The following is a 21,316-nucleotide window of genomic DNA, read 5'->3' as shown; positions in this document are numbered from 1 at the left end:
TGGACAGAGAGAGACAGAGCATGAACGGGGGAGGGGCAGAGAGAGAGGGAGACACAGAATCGGAAACAGGCTCCAGGCTCTGAGCCATCAGCCCAGAGCCCGACGCGGGGCTCGAACTCACGGACCGCGAGATCGTGACCTGGCTGAAGTCGGACGCTTAACCGACTGCGCCACCCAGGCGCCCCTACTTTGCCCTTTTTAATCATGACTTCCCCACCCCCATTACACACACTACATGAATTGGATGGGAGTGCCTGACCCAAGGGCAACCAGACCACAGACTGGCCAATGACCATGAGAAAAAGATAAGCTGCACTTAGCCCATCCCAACTCTGGGGCATTTTAATTGGGGAAGACATTAAAGCAAATTGGTTAGAGGTGGTATTTGAACCAGAAAGTTCATGAAGTAGAGTTGTGGCCCATGAGGCCACACTATATCATAAGCCATCTGAAGTGATAACATGTAGAGCTCTAAGAAAGCTGGTTAAGAGAAAGAGAAGGAAGCAAATGGAAGGAGAGAGACAGAGATACACTGCAGGCAGAGAGAGAGAGAGAGAGAGAGAGAGAGAGAGAGAGAGAGAGAGAGAGAATGGTGAGATTTGTTCTATGTGCCTCTTTGCTCCAAACACAAGTTTTCTTGAGGTAACTTGACTGAGTCTCTTTGTCTCCCACCCAAAAGAAGCTAAGTATAAAAATCACTTTCTGGGGTACCTCGGTGGCTCAGTTGGTTAAGTGTCCCGACTTGATTTTGGCTCAAGTCGTGATCCCATGGTTTGTGAGGTCAAGCCCTGCATCCAGCTCTGCGCTGACAGCTAGGAGCTTGCTTGGGATTCTCTCTCTCTCTCTCTCTCTCTCTAAAATAAATAAATAAACATTAAAAATATCAATTTCTGAGAGCTGAGCTGTTAGTATACCTTACTGTATTCTCTGGACTCTGTGCTAGTGGAAAAACACAAACAACTTAACTATAGAGGAAAACGTACAGAATTTGAAATGGAGACACTTAAGGTCAGAATTAACACAAAAGACAAATATGTATGAAGAAAAAGAAGATAGCTGCTAAAGCTAATAATTATGCTAGAAGACACGACCAGCACCCTATTGCAGCTTGAATAGTCAACCCATCAACACAGAAGCAAAGATGAAATGTAGAACAATCACAAGGCCCTTGAGTCCTGCGAAGGTTCTTTTTTTAATTAAGTGACTATAACCTGCATACGACTCCTGGTTACACGCGTGTAGCACGTGAGTATGCGTGAGTTCCACACGGGGGCTGGGGAGGGAGGTGAGCATCCCCGTGAGGCCCTACAACAGCCCGTGTCAGGAGGCACAGCCAGATGGGTGCTCCCACGAGAGCCCCCTGGGGAAGAAAAGCAAACCAGAGGCAGACAGTTACAGAAATAGCCAAACCAGAGAGGCCCCCGCTCATTCTCTAATCCATTATTAGCGACTCTGGAGCATGTGGCTCAATGATGCCTTGTTACCTCCACGGAGGTTAGCGAGGCCCACCGGAGGTTCTCTGAACTCTGTTCTTACACCATAAGGCAGTTGATCTAAAATCAGAAAACAGCGGACACACATCCTCCTTGCACATCACACGTTACTGAAAAACACTGACCTCCAGGGATTTCTCTGCAGTTGTCCTGGCTTCACAGGGCGGGGAGAGGCGGGGGGGGGCGCTGTCCACCCACATGATGGCCAGTGTTTCAAGGATGTCTTGCTGGAACAGAGGGTCAGAGGCCAGGGAGCCAGGCTTGTCACTGGGAATGCAAGAGAATGGATCGGATCAGAAGGGCTGGAGAATATGATAAGCAAAAAGGGGCAACCGGATGGACAGTCAGGAAAGGTAAGAACGACAGCACACCACAGTGCTAGGTATCCGGGGCCCAGTTACTCAGGTCTGCATCTGAAAACCAGAAACTTCCAGACACCATATTCTCTGCCCACTGCAGAAAATTGAGGGAGAGGGATAAAAGGGGAAGGAGAAAGAGAAGGGGGTGGGGAGTGAGGGACACAAAGATGACGCAGAGAGTGGCAGAGAATGGGGGCGGTGGGAGACTATTAAGAAAAGACAACTCGATGGGCGCCTGGGTGGCGCAGTCGGTTGAGCGTCCGACTTCAGCCAGGTCACGATCTCGCGGTCCGTGAGTTCGAGCCCCGCGTCAGGCTCTGGGCTGATGGCTCAGAGCCTGGAGCCTGTTTCCGATTCTGTGTCTCCCTCTGTCTCTGCCCCTCCCCCGTTCATGCTCTGTCTCTCTCTGTCCGAAAAATAAATAAATGTTGAAAAAAAAAAATTAAAAAAAAAAAAAAAAAGAAAAGAAAAGACAACTCGAGTTGGCAAAAATGCAGCCCAAGCGGTTAACGTTTTCACCAGGAAATGTCCTTCCTTCAGATAACAAAACAAAATCATGACCCAAACCTAAGAAATGATTGAGGTAGTCCTCCTGAAACAGATAAGAGGGCTTCACAAGATCATAATGAACAAGTCCATAATCTTTGGGCTAGATTCTGGAAACTAAAGTTGCATTGTTCATGGTGGCTTCACTAATTTCCCCTTGAACGCCGTGTCAATAGATCTTTTAAATTTGAACTCTGGCAGGGCATCAGTTGGAGAGAGGGGCTGTGTAACCCACATACTTCAGGGACTCTGGCCTTAACAGCGCTAAGTATTCTGGGATAAACAAGGATGAGGCCAGGAAATGAGGAGGCTAGGGCAACCCACACCCCGGGACACTGTCCTGGGTGGGAGGAAACTCACCCCCAAGTGAGGGCAGCGTGTGGACTCCTTCCCCGGGACACCTGGCCTCATCCTCAGGACTCAGCTACCTGACCAGCAGCGGCATCTGACCCCCGTGACCACTCCCTCTTCCTGACCGCTTCCTAAGCAAATCTTTCCTTGAATCCTGGGACGTTACACTTCCCCTCATGCTATCTCATCTTCTTTCATTCATGGTTACCCTTTTTGGGCAATTTTTTTTACTTTTTAAAAAATGTATTATTATTTATTTTATTAATTATTGATTATTGATACTATGATTGACTGTGGTTAGTATAATAAATATTATTTATTTTATTGTATTTATTATTATAATATACAATGTTATATTAGTCTCAGGTGACTTTTCATCTCCATAACTTATTTTTTTAATGTTTTATTTATTTTTGACAGAGACAGAGAGGGAGAGACAGGAGCAGGCTCCAGGCTCTGAGCTGTCAGCGCAGAGCCTGACCTGGAGCTCGAACTCGTGAACCAGGAGATCATGACCTGATCTGAGACCAATGCTCAACCGGCTGAGACACACAGGTGCCCTACTTATTTATTTTTTAACTAGAAGTTTGTATCTCTTCACCTATTTTTTTTTTTAACTCTTATTATAGAAAACTTTAAACATGTATAAAAGAAAAAAGAGTGCAGTGAAGCCTCATGCCTTCATGATCATGTTCTCAACCACGATCGGCTTGCGGTCTTTCCCATTTTTCCTAGACCCCACCCACTTTCCTTTCCTGCAGATTATTTTGAAGTAAACCCAAGTCATCACATCAAGTGTTTCTGAGTGCATCTTTTGAAAATCATAACCTCAATTCTATCAGATGCACTGTCCCAAAATCAACAATCACTCCTCAATAGCGCCAAATACCTAGTGTTCACATTTACCCAATCGTCCATTAGTCGTTTTCTTTCCCCTACTGTTTGTTTGAATGGACATCCAAATGAGGTTCGAGCATTGCTATTGCTTGTGTCTGAAGTGTCTTTTAATTTATAGTCTCCCTCCGAGTCTTTCCCTTCTTTTCTTAAAAATTTTCTGTTAAAGAAGCTAGTTTATCCAATAGAATTTTCCACAATCTGGATTTGGCTGATTACATCCCATAGTCTTCAACATATTGCTGCCCCTTGTATTTCCTATAACTTGGCAATTAGATATAGAGGGTTAATCAGATTCAAGTTCTACGTGTTGGCAACATTTCATAGGTGGTGTTGGAGGTACATAGTATATGGCTGAGTCTTTTGATTTTTTTTTTAATTTATTTTTCTTTAAAGTTTATTTATTTTGAGAGAGAGAGAATGAGCATGCACATGAACAAGCAGGGGAGAGGCAAAGAGAGGGAGAGAGCGAGAATCTCAAGCAGGTTCCACACTGTCAGTGCAGAGCCCAATGTGGGGTTTGATCCCACAAACCATGAGATCATGACCTGAGCCGATATCAAAAGTCAGACGGTGGGGCGCCTGGGTGGCTCAGTCGGTTAAGCGTCCGACTTCGGCTCAGGTCATGATCTCACCGTTCGTGAGTTCAAGCCCTGCGTCGGGCTCTGTGCTGACAGCTCAGAACCTGGAGCCTGTTTCAGATTCTGTGTCTCCCTCTCTCTCTCTGACCCTCCCCCGTTCATGCTCTGTCTCTCTTTGTCTCAAAAATAAATAAACATTAAAAAAAAAAAAGTCAGATGCTTAACCACCTGAGCCACCCAGCCACACCTGATTCTTTTTATGATGTCAGAAACCACTGGTTTTCATTGCCTAATGTTGGTTCCATTAATTCAGTAAGGAGCTGCACAGTGGTGGTACCATTTCTCTCTCATTCTTCCTTCCTTTACTAGCTGTAACACTCAGAAGTTTCACTCAGCTGCAACCTCCCGCATCAGCTATGAGGTGACTCTTATGCACAGCTCATATAAGAAATTCAGCCCCCTTGGTTCACCCAGCACCACTGCGGCTAGCTGAGTGACCACGGGCCATCTCATCTCTCTGAACTGGTTTTCCACTTACAAAATGAGAATGATCACCTTGACCAACTCATGGAATTGTTGTAAAGGTGAAAGGAATAATACACATAAAGTTCCTGATTGGCAAGCATTTCACGGATGTGACCTGCTGTCCTTATTTTCATGGTTAGGATGCAGATTGCCCAACCAGCACCCAGAGAACACAGCACAAGGAGGCTGAGCAGGTTTGGCTTTTTATCCCAGATCATTGCCATAGGCTTATCGCAGCCACTAATAGAGTCAGTTGTTCACAAGGAAGACAGCCATCCCTCTGCCTGGCGCTTCTTCCTGAGGCTATGACAGTCACCAGCAATCTGCTCTTTAGACAGGGCTGGCCGGAGACCCCAAGAACCGGTGGCAGAATCAGAGCAAGGCAAGTGCTGGGGTCATCCTCAGTCCTGGGCAGCCCCGCCTCTTCCAGGGAAAAGCCCTAGAAGGCAGAAAGGATTAAATAGTACCCTTTCAGCAAGATCCCCAGGCTTAGATGCCCTTTCTTCGGAAACTCCTATTAGGAACATACTTACTCTTCCTCTAGCTTTGGCAAGTCCGTGAATTAATTTAGCCCTATTGTCAGAACAGTTGGCTGCTCATTTATAACAAGAAGAATTTTATAGGCTTTGTAAAAACCACTCAGGCACATTTAGGACCTAAAGGCATTCGTCTCGAAACTGGCTCTGGGTTTGATTTCTGTATTTCTGCGCATATTAAATCTTTCTGCTGCCACTTACATCCGCTTAATGGTCTCCACTTAGTGGAGGATCCTGGAGTCTTTGGTCGAAGTTATAAAACTAAGAAGCCATTTGTAAGTCAATCTACTTCTGTTGTAAAGGTAAATCTAATTTTAGGGACTTAAGCCAGAAGTTGAATTTCTGGGTTTTTAGAAAGCGTCTGTGCATTCAGGAGAGAGCTGGGGTAGCTGCTGGGGCCTGCAGGGTGATCGCATTCGCGAGGGGCACAGCCTGTGGCTCGGCTCCTTTTGAGGCCTAGGAACAAAATGCTGTTTCCTCAGTATATGCTTGTGTCAAGAGCTTGCACTTGGGGTCCAAGCCAAATGATTAGCTGCTTGGCCCTGAGAAAGCTACTTACCCTCCCTCAGCCTCCATTTCCTTGTCTGTAAAAGGAGAGAATCAAAGTGTTGTTGTCATGACAGACTACATGAGATAATGCAGGTGAAGCACTGAGCGTGGTGTCTGGCAGATAATAACTTTGTTTTAATATAATTTATTGTCAAGTTAGCTAACATACAGTGTATACAGTGTGCTCTTGGTTTTGGGCGTAGATTCCCGTGGTTCATCACTTACAGACAACACCCAGTGCTCATCCCAACACGTGCCCTCCTCAACGCCCATCTCCCATTTTCCCCTCTCCCCTCTCCCCCACCATCAACCCTCAGTTTGTCCTCTGTATTTAAGAGTCTCTTATGGTTCGCCTCCCTCTTTGCTTGAAACTGTTTTTCCCCCTTCCTTCCCCCATGGTCCTCTGTTAAGTTTCTCAAGTTGCACATACGAATGAAAACATGTGATATCTGTCTTTCTCTGATTGACTTATTTCACTTAGCATAACACCCTCCAGTTCCATCCACGTTTTGCAAATGGCAGGATTTCATTCTTTCTCATTGCCAAGTAGTATTCCATTGTATATATAAACCACATCTTCTTTATCCATTCGCCAGCTGATGGGCATTTAGGCTCTTTCCATAATTTGGCTATTGTTGAAAGTGGTGCTATAAACATTAGGGTACATATGCCCCTATGAATCAGCACTCCTGTATCCTTTGGATCAATTCCTAGTAGTGCTATTGTTGGGTCATAGCATAGTTCTGTTTTTATTTTTTGAGGAACCTCCACACTGTTTTCCAGAGAAGCTGCACCAGTTTGCATTCCCACCAACAGTGCAAGAGGGTTCCCGTTTCTCCACATCCTCACCAGCGTCTGTTGTTTCCTGAGTTGCTAATGTTATCCACTCTGACTGGTGTGAGGTGGTATCTCAGTGTGGTTTTGATTTGAATTTCCCTGACGATGAGTGACGTTGAGCATCTTTTCATGTGCCTGTTGGCCATCTGGATGTCTTCTTTGTAAAAGTGTCTATTCATGTCTTCTGCCCGTTTCTTCACTGGATTATTTGTTTTTCAGGTGTTGAGTTTGGTAAGTTCTTTATAGATTTTGGATACTATAACACTTTATCTGACATGTCTGGAAAATAATAATTCTCAGCTATTTATCATTATTATAGTTACTACCAGACTCTGGTCCTGGCTGGCCAGGCACTTTTGCTTACAATCACGACTTTTGTTTACAACAATAGTTGAAATATTAGTCAACAATAAAAAGGAAAAAACTAATGATACACACAACTTAAATGGATCTCAGTTGGGGGCGTTATGCTGAGTGTGGGAAAAAAAGCCCATCTGAAAGGGCCACATACTGTGGGATTCTGTTTCTGTAATATTCTTGAAATCATAAAATTATATATAGAGAGAACAGATTCGGAATTGCCAGGGTAACATTAGAGTGGCAGTAGGCAGGTGCACAGCTATAAAGGAGCAACACGAAGGACAATTTAGGGTGACGGTTTTCTTTTTTTTCCTATTTTTTTTTAATTTAAATTTTAGTTGGGGGCACCTGGGTGGCTCAGTTGGTTAAGTGGCCAACTTTGGCTCAGGTCATGATTTTATAGTTCATGAGTTCAAGCCCTGCGTTGGGCTCTGTGCTGACATCTCAGAGCCTGGAGCCTGCTTCAGATTCTGTGTCTCCCTCTCTCTCTCTCTCTGTCTTCCCCAGTTTGAACTCTGTCTCTCTCTCAAAAATAAATAAAAACATTTAAAAATTTTCAAATTTTAGTTGGTTAACATAGTGCAATATTGGTTTCAGGAGCAGAAAGCAGTGATTCATCACTTACATACAACACCCAGTGCTCATCACAACAAATGCCCTCCTTAATACCCATCACCCGTCTAGCACATCTCCCACCTACCTCCCTCCATTTGTTCTCTATTGTTAAGAGTCTCTTGTGGTTTGTTTCCCTCTCTTCTCTCCCCCACTTTTCTCATATGTTCATCTGAATGAAATTCCACGTGAGTGAATGAAATAATATGATATTTCTCTTTCTCTGGCTAATTCTGCTTAGTACGATATATTCTAGCTCCATCCACATAGTTGCAAAGGGCAAGATTCCATTCTTTTTGATGACTAATAGTCTGTTGTGTATATAACCACATCTTCTTTATCCATTCATCAGTCGGTGGACATTTGGGCTCTCTCCGTAGTTTTGTTACCATTGATAATGCTGCTATAAACACTGGGTTGCATACACCCCTTCAGATCTGTATTTTTGTATCCTTTGGGTAAATACCTAATAGTGCAGTTGCTGGATGGTAGGGTAGTTCTATTTTTAGTTTCTTGAAGAACCTCCATACTCTTTTCCAGAGTAGCTGCACAGTTTGCATTCCCACCAAGAGTTCAAGAGGGTTCCCCTTTCTCTACATCCTCACCAACACCTGTTGTTTCTTGTGTTGTTAATTTTAGCCATTCTGACAGGTGTGAGGTGGTATCTCATTGTGGTTTTGATTCGTATTTCCCTAATGAGTGATGTTGAGCATCCTTTCATGTGTCTGTTGGCCCTCTGGATGCTTTCTTTGGAAAAGTGTCTATTCACGTCGTCTGTCCATTTCTTAATTGGGTTATTGTTTTTTGGGTATTGAGTTTTATAAGCTCTTTACAGATTTTGGATGCTAATCCTTCATCATATATATCCTCCCATTCCATAGGCTGCCTTTTAGTTTTGTTGATTGTTTCCTTCACTGGGTAGAAGCTTTTTATTTATTTATTTTTTTTTTATTTTTTTTCAACGTTTTTTATTTATTTTTGGGACAGAGAGAAACAGAGCATGAACGGGGGAGGGGCAGAGAGAGAGGGAGACACAGCATCGGAAACAGGCTCCAGGCTCCGAGCCATCAGCCCAGAGCCTGACGCGGGGCTCGAACTCACGGACCGCGAGATCGTGACCTGGCTGAAGTCGGACGCTTAACCGACTGCGCCACCCAGGCGCCCCAGAAGCTTTTTATTTTGATGAAGTCCCAGTAGTTCATGTTTGCTTTTGTTTCCCTTGCCTTCGTGAGGTGTCTAGTAAGAAGTTGCTCTGGCTGATGTCAAAGAGGTTGCTGCTGTGTTCTGCTTTAGGATTTTGTTGGTTTCCTGTCTCACAGTTAGGTCTCTCACCCATTTTGAATTTATTTTTGCGTGTGGTGTAAGAAAGGGGTCCAGTTTTCCCAACACCATTTGTTGAAGAGAGTGTCTTTTTTCCATGGAGACTCTTTCCTGCTTTGTTGGAGATTAGTTAACCATATAGTTGTGGGTCCACTTCTGGGTTTTCTATTCTGTTCCATTGAACCATGTGTCTGTTTTTGTGCCAGGACCATATAGCCTTGATGATTACAGCTTTGTAATAATAGCTTGAAATCCAGAATCAGAATGCCTCCAGTTTTGTTTTTCTTTTTCAGGATTTTTTTGGATATTTGGGGTCTTTTGTGGTTCCTACAAATTTTAGGGTTGTTTGTTCTAGCTCTGTGGGGCGATGGTTTTGTGTACCTGGGCGGCAGTGGTGGTCACATGAATCTGCACATGTGATTAAATGGCAAAGAAATACACACACATTATGTCAATGTCAGTTTCCTGACTGATACTGTAGCATGGGTGGTGTAAACATAACCACTGCGTGAAACTGGGTGCAGAAAACTGGGTGAAGGTTACTGGTGGGACCTCTCTGCATGATCTTTGCAACTTCTTGTGCATCTATAATTATTGTAAAAGAAACATTTTTTGAAACCAGTACGTAGTGTTTATATTATAAAGCCTAAATACAGTTCACAGCTGAGCCACATAGTGTACATGTCCTTTCCTTTTCCATTTGCATTTCCTTTCTTGTGTGACATTTTTTCCCTCTAGATTCAAAGATCGCCTCATATCTCATTTGCTTTGATTTGTTATTTACTTGGTACCAATGCTTCCCAAACTCTGTCAGGGCTGTGAAATCCCCCTCAAGGCGCTCACATATATCAGGACACCATTAGTTCCATTTTTTTTCTTGGTGAGCTGCCCCCCTGGAACTCTCTGCCAGCTCCCACCCAGGTCCAATATGCATTCGTTGGGCTCTAGGCTGATTCTGTACCATTTGCTTAGGAACGTATCTGGTAGTCTGCACACCAAAATCTTAAATTCTAGATTTTACAGGGTGCTGGGTTTTCAAAATATGTAATTATTATTATTTGCTTACTTACATTTTCTGATTTTGCTATAATTTGTATTACTTATGTTATACCATCACTATACCCCTTATCATGGAAAGAGGGAGGAGGGCATACGGTCCAGACAAAAGTAATAAAAGGTCTAACTTTTAGCCACATGAGCATAGGCAGAGAATCCTGGGGAATATTTAATCAGCTAGATGCTGGGCAGGTCCCACAGGTCACCCCTCGCTCATAGCGATCCCCCTGACAACACCCCCAATTCCTACCTGTTCTCATTTCTCTCCACCAAATCCCTATACATATTTAGTCTCTGCCTCCCACCCTGACCCAGGCTCCAGCCCCAGTGATTAGTCACTGCAGCAAATCTTACTCCCGCAGCTGGATGGGGAGGAGGCACGAAAAGGAGCTTCAGATCCTGAAGCTGGAGGAAGGCAGGATAGAAGCCCGTGCAGAGGTCTGGCCTCAGAACGGAGTACTGAAGAGACCAGCAGACTTTTCTCCTGCTAAATTTAACCTCGTTCTGATTCTCTCACGCTTTATTAGACCAAAGAGTTTCTTCTCTCCTTGGATTATTTTACAAAAAGTGACCTTCTCTTAAGGACCACAAAAAGAGGTGGGGTGGGCATTCCATTAAACTGGGGGAAAAGGAAGTAAAAAAAGAAATGTTTGGAGTGGAAGGAAGGAGGCCTCTCATGTATGCGGAGGGGCGAGCTGTGCAGGGCACCCTTTCTCTCAAAATGAAGTGTGGCTCTGCAGGTGCCCTTCTGGGACCCAGAGGAGCCGGGGGCGGGGGAGGGGGGTTTGCTGTGCTCACTGCCACCATGCTCTCATATCAAAGATTCTCGCTCACTCCTTAACAAGCTCACGTGGGGGCGTGTGGAACTGCCGAAGCATGTATAAGTGCAACACATTGTAAAGAAAAGAGCTTTAAATACAGCGTGTCAGGTGGAAATAAGCCTTATCAACTCAGAAATTCTGAGACAAAACCTACCAAACATGCCAGGGAGCAACCTCAGTGATTGTCTGCCACAGATTTTCTGTGAGTGGATCTGCTGGCTTCTGGTAAGACGAAAATACGTGTAACAGGCCCCCACATCCCCCGGCTGCATTTGTTTTACGTTCAAGAGCAAAGTCATTAACAATATTTCGGGTAAGTCTCAAATTCTCTCTCTTCTATAATCTCTCAAGGTTCTTGAGTATATTAGAAACACTTCCCAGGAACATTATAAGAAAAACGATCTTCTAAAGTGCAGCTCACCACATAATAGGATTTTTTTTCTACGTCCGTTCCATAGTTCCTTTTAACAAAATGTCATGATTCAAGTACAGAAGGGCTAGGGAATCCCTTGGCGCATTAAGGCATTTTGAATTTGCTAATTTGATTTAAGAAAGAGCCTGGCTAACCTACTTAGAAGACCTATCAAACCTTCACTTCATATGTGGTATATTTCCTTAAGTGCATAAAAGACCTTGGAAATCCTTAATGTAATCAAGATTCTTCACCTTGGCAAGATACCCCTGTGCAGACAGCCAGCAGGGGCACAGAAAAGCAAATCTGTGTATTTGCATAAGGCAAAAAGAGCCATGATTTTTGTGTGTGTGGAGCCCAGTGAGGGGCTTGAACTCACAACCCTGAGATTTTGACTTGAGTCAGATGTTTAACCGACTGAGCCACCCAGGTGCCCCAGGAAGATCTGTGATTTTACTGTGGAGGCAGAATACGGGCAGGGTACAACCCCCAAATCTAATCATTAGAAGGAGAGACACAGAGCAAATCTTTCCCACCATAAATTTAAAATTTTCAAAACATCTCTGTATTAGGATCTTCTCTGTCTACCTCTCTGCTATGGTATTTCACCACTTGTGCAGACAATTTGTTAACAACAAAAAATGGTTCTGCTGAAACATTCAGAGTTTTTATTAAAAATCCCAGAAAGTCAGAGCCTTATGGGCAAATGTAGGAATCACAGGGAAGAGATGAGCTTATTCCTTATTTATTCTTGTGCCACAGGTTGTTTCTTTAATGATGGAACAACCCTGGGATGCCTGGGTGGCTCAGTTAAGTGTCAGACTTCAGCTCAGGTCATGATCTCGTGATGAGTTTGAGCCCACATTGGGCTCTGTGCTGACAACTCAGAGCCTGGAGCCTGCTTTGGATTCTGTGTCTCTCTCTCTGCCCTTCCCCACTCGTGCTGTCTCTCAAAAATGAATAAATGTTAAAAAAAAAATATTTTTAATGATGGAATAACACTGTCAAATTAAGAGACCTTAGGCCCCCATACCTTGGCCAACAACTCTAAAGATAGGACAGATTCATTTCCTCTCTCCTCCCCCCACCACTTCCTCTCCTTCATGCTCTAGAATCTCTTGGAATGACGGAGGGAAGCCTTAATCTCTGCTCCTTTCCCTGAGTTTTAACAAAACTGAAATCTCCCGATCTTCACCCCGCCTTGTTTTTTTCTGTTTTGCTTTCATTTTATTTTTTAAAACTTTTTCTTCTGTAAGGATATACAAAACAACTATAAATCAGGGTTGTCCCTGTGGAAGTAGGGTGGGCAAGAGGGGACTTTTAACTTTGGTCCCTTCAGCACTGCTAAAATTTCGTTTTACTGTGCTGCTTCTACCATTTTAAAATATTTTTTTCCTGATTATAAGTAGCGTAGTGATTACAAGTAGTTCATTATAGATAATTTGTAGAATAGTGAAAAAGGGAAAACTCAAAAACTATTCCTGCCTTTGGCTGTGCCTGGTGAGTCTTGTTCTTAGTGTGGATGCCACTTAGCCCCTCCCAGCAGGGACCCTCTGGGCTTCCGTGGGGTGGGAGGAGAGGGAACGAACAGACCCATGGCTGGGAAAAGGTTATCTTGATAATTTTTTAATTATCTAGATAATTAAATTAATTAGATGATTATCTAGATATTTAATTAATGAGTTAATAATTAAATTATCTAGATAAGTTATCTAGATAATTTTTAATTTTTAGATTTATTTTAGAGACAGAGCACACACAAGCAGGGGAGAAGGACAGAGAGAGAGAGAGAGAGAGAGAGAGAGAGAGAGAGAGAAAACATCTTAAGCAGGCTCCACACTCAATGCAGAGCCTGACTCGGAGCTCAAACCTATGACCCTGGGATCATGACCTGAGCTGAAATCAAGAGTCGGACACTCAACCTACTGAGCCACCCAGGTGCCCCGAGATCATTTTTATAATCTCTCAACCACTCTACTTTTTTCAGCTTCACCCATACCAAGCTCCACCTTCCCAAGCCTTTCTGGGGTTCTGAGGACCCAATTGGCTTGCTTCTAGCTCCCCTCTGGCTCCTGCCCCCAGGCCCTTAGTGGTCATGTTTTTGGTATGTCCAGTCAGGAATGCTCATCTGTTCGTCTTCAAGCTTCTAAAATGGCATGACATCTCTTATGTGCTGTGATCTCCTCTCCTTTCCCGGCTTTTGCCTTTTTGATCCTTTAATGTAATCTTACAGAGTTTCCCAAGGGTGTAGATGTAAATGTATACATTCAACTTGTATCTTTAACTACGAGTGCCCATATACTGTTTGAAATATTTTATATATATATTTTTTTAATGTTTATTTATTTTTGAGACAGAGAGAGAGCATGAACGAGGGAGGGTCAGAGAGACAGGGAGACACAGAATCTGAAGCAGGCTCCAGGCTCTGAGCTATCAGCACAGAGCCCAATGCGGGGTTCGAACTCACGGACTGTGAGATCATGACCTGAGCCGAAGTCGGTCGCTTAACCGACTGAGCCACCCAGGCGCCCCTGAAATATTTTATATTTTTAATGATCACATAATAACTCTTGCATATGGATGTGCTATAATTTGCTTAACCTTATCTTACAGGTACCTTTTGGCCTATGTTATTTATTAAGATAAAATGCAAAATGTGGACCTGTTGGCCCTAAGAATCCCTCATAGTGGATGGTTGTCCTTTTTTAAAAAAAAAAAAAAAAAGTATTTATTTATTTTTGAGAGAGTGCAAGTCGGGGAGGGGCAGAGAGAGGGGGAAAGAGGATCCGAAGCGGGCTCCACGCTGACAGGCTGAGAGCAGGGAGCCCGATGTGGGGTCCAAACTCACGAACTGCAAGACCATGACCTGAGCCGAAGTCAGACGCTCAACCGACTGAGCCACCCAGGTGCCTGGGACGGTTGTCCATTTTCTATTCCACTAGAACTTTCTGGAGCTGTTCCCTTCTCTGCCCCCCAGAGCCTGCCACCTCTCTTGGTGCTCCACTGTCTCCTGCATCGTCTCTCCTTGAAGAGTGGGCCTCAATTCTGTTTGACTTTACTCTTGTTTGGCTGCTAATCCCTCCACACAGTTTCTCTGGGCCTCAGGGAACTGGCTTCTTGCTCTGAGCTCACCTAACCAGGGTCAGAATGTCCTCCTGAAACACTCCACAGGGCTCTCTTCCAACAATGTTTTGCATTTTTCATCTAGCCTGAATTTCCATTTTGGCTCTGCTGTAAGACGCTTCATCAGAATGCAGATCTTTTGCTTTCCGGTTTCTGTCGTGACATTCTCGCTGCTCTTCTACTTGTTGGTGGGATGGATATCTGGGCCTTGGTGGTGACAGTCCGTGTTTTACTATCTCTAAGGCGATCGCATGACTAAATGTGCCTGTGATTTTGGTGGTCTCCTCTCAGGAAAAAGAGAGAGCTTGCTTTAAAAATGGGGCGAGTGCTGTGTATAGATAAAACCTCCCTTGCTAAAACTTCGCAGGGTGATCTGCTTGAGCTTCTCCACTTTTTATTGTCTGTTGACCTGAGCATATTTTGGGTTCGGGGGAGGAGGCCCATGGGTGGAGCGCAGTCCCTGTTGGGCTCACTGTCTCCTAATTTCAGACACACATGGAGTCCCCAAGGACATTCTAGCATAATTTAAAGCCCAACAGTAAACAAGCTTGAGAGTCTTCCTCAGGGACAGGGGCTCCTGTGCCCTTAATTCCATTTATCCTTCCCTTAAAAAAAGGCACCACCAATACTGTGCCCATTAATATGTGAAGTCACAGAAACACAGCACTAATTTTAATTTTTTTTCAACGTTTTTATTTATTTTTGGGACAGAGAGAGACAGAGCATGAACGGGCGAGGGGCAGAGAGAGAGGGAGACACAGAATCGGAAACAGGCTCCAGGCTCCGAGCCATCAGCCCAGAGCCTGACGCGGGGCTCGAACTCCCGGACCGCGAGATCGTGACCTGGCTGAAGTCGGACACTTAACCGACTGCGCCACCCAGGCGCCCCACTAATTTTAATTTTTGATGATAACATCACCAGAAACAAAAAGATACAGATTAGACTCCACGAAATTCGCTCTATGCCTTTTCCTTGCTCTTTTTGTGAGTCTGTCATTTTGTATCTTCTTTCTCTGCCTATTTTTGGATATGTGTCAGCTTGTCCATATCTGCTGTTCACTCTCTATACCTATTTCGTTGTCCTTTTCATTTTTCCCCCTCATTAGCTTCTCTACCATTCTTTCCCTCTTCTCTACCAGGTTATATGGAATTCTTCTCCCATTTACAATTTTGTTCTGTATATTGAATGGCGGTCCATTTCTAGTCCTAAATATTCAATAGTTTTCTGTTCCAAGTTTTGAAGGAAGATGACTGAATTCTTTTTATGTCTCTCTTTAAAATATAAATTACCTTTGAGTCATTTGGTTTGGGGCTGATTTTTTTCCCCCCCTTTGTGGGTCAGTATCACCTGGTAGTAAGGTATCTTAATACGACAAAGCATTTCCAAAATGCTGTGAAGGTTCTGGTATTTACTCCAGTCATTTTTATACGTCCATATATCCTTCCTCTTGGTGATTTAGAGAGTTTTATTATTAACATAACAAGTGAGATATATTTCAAATACAGATAATAAAAACAACAGCTAACGTTTATCAAGTGCCAGGTGTTCTTCTGAGACTTGGTGGTAATCTCCAACTTTGAGCTTTACTCAGATGCTCCCTTCTCAGTGAGACCCTCTTCAGCTACTGTATCTAAAAATGTCAATGCTGACCATTACGATCTATTTTGCTTTTTTTCTCCTCAGTGTTCATTCCTCACATACTATATTTTTCATTATTTGTTTCTTATTATTCTCTGGAATATATGGCCCCTGAGGACATAGATTTTCAAGTGCTCTGATCATTATTAGATACTCCAGCACCTAGAACAGTACCTGGCACATGGTGGGCTCTCAATAAATACTTGTTGAATGAATGAATGAATGAATGAATGAACTCATTTAATCTTCACTACCACCTCATAAGATATCTGCTATTATTATCCCCATTTTGAAGATGGGAAAACCGAGGCACAGAATAGTTAAGTAACTTGCTAAGGTTACTAACTTGTAAAGGAAAGAGCTGGTATCCTAACCCCAGCAGACTGGTTCCATAGTCCTCTTTTTTTTTTTTTTTTAATTATTAAAAAAATTTTTTTTAACTTTTTTTAACACTTATTTTTGAGAGACAAAAAGAGACTGAGCATGAGTGGAGGAGGGGCAAAGAGAGAGGGAGACACAGAATCCAAAGCAGGCTCCAAGTTCTGAGCTCTGAGCTGTCAGCACAGAGCCTGATGCGGGGCTCGAACTCATGAACTGGGAGATCATGACCTGAGCTGAAGTTGGTCACTTAACTGACTGAGCCACCCAGGCACCCTTTTTTTTTTTTTTTTTTTTTAATGTTTATTTATTTTTGAGAGAGAGAGAGAGACAGAGAGACAGAGAGTGAGCTAGGGAGGGGCAGAGAGACAGGGAGACACAGAATCCGAAGCAGGCTCCAGGCTCTGAGCTGTCATACAGAGCCCAACGCGGGGCTCGAACTAGGGAACGGTGAGATCATGACCTGAGCCGAAATCTAACACTTAACCACACTGAGCCACCCAGGCGCCCTATATGCAATTTTTTAAAGAAAAAAAAATTTAAGGGAAAAAAGTTATAGAAACTGTTGAAGCCTTCCCAGTTCTGACCCCCTGCAGCCTTCCTCAGAGGTAAACACAGTCCTGAAGTTGTATATTTTAGGTGTATATCTGACTGTTTGGAACTGCCTTCCCAGTGGCTTCTGAGCCACGAGGAGATCAGGGGTGTGGAGGCAGAGGATTTACATAACTGAAAACTCCCCAAATCCATCTCTCAAGTAAAGTATGGACTGCTTTTGTTCCTTACACTTTCCCATTATTTTTTTTTCCCCCTTCTACTTACAGACACTCATTTTTCTAGCTGGAAATAGAAAGCCTTATCAGATTGGAATAACAGTCCTTCTTGCTGTAGTTTTTTTCCCCAAAGACGGGATGAATTCGAGCCTCGTCAGAAAGCCATCTGCTATGTACGCACAGACCTATTCAGAGCCAGAAAAAGAAAACGTTGGGAGGGGGAAGCCCAGGCTCGCTCGTTTTGCAACAAAGAGCTGTGGCTTGTGAACTCCATGCCTTTGACAGAGGCTGACCACGGGACAGCGTGCACTGACTGGGAACACAGGGTGTAAGGAGTCCTGCATTGTTCACGGCGACCTTGCGGAACTTTGCTACCCGTGAAGAAAAGACGCTTAATGAATAGGAAGAAGGCTCTGTGTCCAGCCCTCTGAGTTCATGCCAGTCCTCCAGGGGAAATGGCCATTGGATTTGTGTTTTGCCCCTACAATCCTTTCCAGCCCCTCTACTGGTTGTAATTAGCTCACTGTTAGTCCTGTGGTGTCACACCTGGCCGGTCTTGGCTCAGGACTACCACAGGAAAATGCCATGAGGCCCTCAGAGGACACGTCATCTGATCCATGGGACCACCCTCGCTGCCCAGGGGAACACTCGTGTGCTGCTCCAGACCAGCAGATCTGAAGCTACGGGGCCGTCCGCTCCTGGTGGCTGCTAACATACTTCCTTCTCTACCTTCCTTGACTCACCACAACAAAAAATAAATTGCAGCATGAAAGCTCAAGTCCAAAATCATTATTTCCACATTCTTGAGCACATTTGAACACTATTCATTTTTCCCCAACTTTTAATGCCTCTATTTTTCATGAGCACAAATACAGGCTGGTTGTAAAATGGTTAAATAATATATAAATGTGTAACTTAGAAAGTGGAGGACCTTTGTTATCCCACTTCATAGATCATTGTTAATTAACAGTGTGCTGTGTATTTTTCCAGACTTTTTTTTACCACCCGCACACGTTTCTTTTAAAAAAATTTGTTTTAATGTTTATTTTTGAGAGACAGAGTGCAAGCAGGGGAGGGGCAGAGAGACAGGGAGACACAGAATCTGAAGCAGGCTCCAGGCTCCGAGCTGTCAGCACAGAGCCGGACATGGGGCTCGAACTCACAGACCGCGAGATCATGACCTGAGCTGAAGTTGGATGTTCAACTGACTGAGCCACCCAGGCGCTCCAGTACACTTTTCATTTATGCAAAGCTCTATAGTTTCTAGCACTTTCTTAGTACATTGTGGAATGTACTTTCCATAGTCATTACTCTCCCATTCACCTCTGCTCACTCATTTAACATATCTTTCCTGTTTCACTATAATCTCCAACAGGATGGAGACCCTGCCTATCTCATTTAGTGGTTGCACCCCCTCCCCCCGCCCCCAGGGTCTACCACTGTGCTTGGCACACAATTAGCACTCAGTATAAACTAGTTGAATGAATGGTTCTCTCTTTGGCATGTGAAGTAGGTGGAACAGGTTCTTTTTAAATTTTTTTTTTTTAATTTTTGAGAGAAAGAGAGAGCATGTGCACATGCGTGTGCGAGTGGTAGAGGAGCAGAGTGGGGAGAGAAAGAATCTCCAGCAGGCTCCACACTCAGCATGGAGCCAGATGCGGGGCTCAATCTCACTACTGTGAGATCATGACCTGAGCCAAAATCAAGAGTCAGATGCTTAACTGACTGAGCCACCCAGGCACCCCAGAACAGGTTCTATAATGCCTTTTCTCTGGTAAAGAAACAGAAATGATTCATGACTTGTCCACTGTCACAGCTATCCAATGGTGGACCTGAGCCTCAAACCCGGGTCTTCTGAGTCCGAATCACAGAGTTCTTCCCATCAAAGTACAGCTTCCCCTAATAACTGCCAGAAAATCGTGACCATGCCCCCAAACAGAGGCTGAACTGTTTCCAACCTATCCCCCAAAGTCTCCATTTCACAGAGTGGGGAAATGCATCCAGTTTTCACAGTTTTGAGCTAGAAGGAGATAAGTTAGAAAGGAAAGATCAGCCTTCATCACTCTGGAAGATAAACCAGTGTTCAGGGAGTGACCTGACACGGGGTTCGGTTCCGTTTGGCCACGCTGACAGAACTATGGGCATCTCTTAGCTGACGTTCCCATACCCCTGGGCTCCCAGCCACACACAATTAGCTCCAGGACTTAGGCAAGCTTGGGTCTCCGTGGTGTCCTGCTGCGGGTGAGGCTCTACACGTGTGCCCTGCGGTGCAGTGAGGCTCCACATGCCAGTTGACTGCAGAATGATTTTTCTGTCCAAACCCTCAAGGCTGGCCAAGGAGTAATTGAAACTGGAATTGGTCCAGAAATTCTCAGGCATGCGGCTCCTGGGAAGAGACTGACCTCCCAAATGACTCTCTCTTGTGGTATAATCCTTTTTTTTCCACCCTCCTGCCACTCTTGCATAGAACTTACCTCCTTTATTTTCAGAGGGGACAATTTTTTTCAGGGAGAAACGGTGCCAATTCTTCCACAATAATGTTGCAACTCAAAGGATATTTGTCTTTCTTCCCTTGTTTTGATTTTACATTAAGCCAGTTTCAGTTGGTAATTCTGGTACAGAATCGATAAAGGCAGCCCTTTCAACACTCATGGCTTTAATCACAGAAAAACAAATCTTTTTCCCCCCTGTCTGTTCTTTTTCTTCTCTCTTCTCCCTACCTTTTTCTTAGCTCCCTTTCCATTCTCCGTCTCCCATCCCTTCCTTCATGCTCTTCCTTTCTATATAGAACATTTTAAAAGACATTGTTTTATAAAGTGCCTTGTTCATAGAAGACATTGGTTTTATATATTTTTTCAAAAATAGTACACAAGACTGACTTAACCAGATATTTAAAAGGTCCCAGTCATTAAAGCAATGAGATTAGATGGGTCTGATCACGGACAGATCAAGAGCATAAAAATCATACATGGTTGCAAGTATATATGGAAATAAAGTACATTTCTAATATTCACACTTTTTCGAATCAATAGAGAAAAGATGGATTATTCAATAAATGGTGATCAAAAACACTGGCTAGCCATTTGGAAAAAGTAAGCCCAGTTCCAGACCTCATTTTTTATATCAAAATAAAATCCAGAAATATCATTTTAAAAGTTCACGTAACAAGTGAAACCGTGAAAATAGTACAAAATAAGTGAGCACTTTTAAATTCGGAAGTGGAAAGAACTTTATGACATTAAAAAATTAAGATTAGAAAGTACTGGTAGATTTTGCAATATAAAAATTAAATCTCTTCACCAAAAAGAAATGTACTCTTAAAAAGTTGAATGATAAGAGGACAACCAGGAAAATATATGTGACCCGCATAAGGTTAATATCAATATGAAAAATGCTTTTATAAATCAATAAAATTTAGTCATCTATCCTTCCATCACAGTAGTAGGACTTGGGATAATTTTTACTTTCTTCTTTATCATTCTATAGCTATACTTTTGATTTTTTTTTTTTAGTTAGTATTTTTAATACATCAAATTCATTATCAGTTTGAAAAAAAATACCTAAAAACATGCGAATTGGCATCTTTTTAAAAAAATACTTGAATCTAAAGACCAAAATAACTTTTCCAGAATTGTCCCATGGTTCTGCTTTATAATATTAGTCATTACACTTAACCTTCAATATTCTCACATAATAAGACCAACTAAAAAAAATAAGATACATGAGAAATAGTAAGAAAAACTCATAAGACAAAAGAATTTTAAAATGAAAGGGCACACCCCACATTGAAGTTAGGTGTTCTTTCAAAACCTGATTTGAATTTAAATCTTTGGATTAAAATTTGGCCTTTCTTTTTGTAAGGACAAGAGTCCATTGAACAAAAGCTCTTTTACCCCTCAAATAGTTATTTTTAGCGCTAAGATCTTCTCTTCTTAATGCAGGGTGTTTTTTTTCCCCTTTTTTCCCTCCGGACCATCTAAGTTGTACCATTAAATGAAATGTATGATTTAAATTTCAATTCTACTGAAGCTGCAGGTAGCATTAAAGCGATCATACAGATGAGCGATTTCATTGAATGTCACTTCACATAAATTTACATAAAGCTGCAAAAGTCTACACCGCCTCTAGAAATTCTTCGGAAGGAGAAAAGAGAG

General features: G+C 43.2%; 1 long non-coding RNA gene across 1 annotated transcript in view; it reads right to left on the bottom strand.

The window, feature by feature from the left end:
- Positions 1 to 1,632: 1,632 nt before the first annotated feature.
- LOC121027710 (uncharacterized) overlaps positions 1,633 to 21,316 on the bottom strand; it is a 54,950-nt gene continuing 35,266 nt past the window's right edge. Inside the window, exon 5 of the long non-coding RNA XR_005788880.1 lies at positions 1,633 to 1,760. This is a non-coding gene — a long non-coding RNA (uncharacterized LOC121027710). The remainder of the gene's footprint in view (positions 1,761 to 21,316) is intronic.

The sequence above is a fragment of the Herpailurus yagouaroundi genome, unplaced genomic scaffold (assembly GCF_014898765.1).
Source record: "Herpailurus yagouaroundi ecotype Mexico unplaced genomic scaffold, PumYag 77, whole genome shotgun sequence".
NCBI lineage: Eukaryota > Metazoa > Chordata > Mammalia > Carnivora > Felidae > Herpailurus > Herpailurus yagouaroundi.
Note: the sequence above shows the minus strand (reverse complement) of the source record. Positions and strands in the feature narration are given on the sequence as shown.